Below are 521 nucleotides of genomic sequence, written 5' to 3'. Positions count from 1 at the left end.
AGATAGATAGATAGATAGATAGATAGATAGATAGATAGATAGATAGATAGATAGATAGATAGATAGATAGATAGATAGATAGATAGATAGATAGATAGAGGGGTTTGTGCCTTTTCTGCATATCCCATAATGCATTGCGGGCAGACATTTTCGAAGGGTCGTGTTGCTAGGTGTTAGCTCCGCGGTATACTCTCTCATTTGTTGACAATTCAGAGATTGTTAATGTCTACGACGTGTGCTATTATTAACTGCTACTTTTTTCTTTTTTTTTAATCGCATTCCTAAGGTAATTTGTCGACAGGAGAACAGAAAAGTGAACGACGAAGGCGAGCATGGATTGCTGCGAACAACAGTTTGTTTCCATTACCCAAATTAACAAAAACGAAAAAAATAAAAATAATAATAATAATCAATGCATGGGCGGGCATCGGACTGATTAAAACAATACATAATTCAGCACCAACACCATTAAAACAAACTTTAAAAATTGTGTAAATTCCTTCAAAAACAGAAAAATACAA

This window comes from Festucalex cinctus, chromosome 3, assembly GCF_051991245.1.
Source record: "Festucalex cinctus isolate MCC-2025b chromosome 3, RoL_Fcin_1.0, whole genome shotgun sequence".
Classification (NCBI taxonomy): Eukaryota; Metazoa; Chordata; class Actinopteri; order Syngnathiformes; family Syngnathidae; genus Festucalex; species Festucalex cinctus.
The sequence above is the reverse complement of the archived record's forward strand: the minus strand, read 5'-3'. Positions refer to the sequence as shown.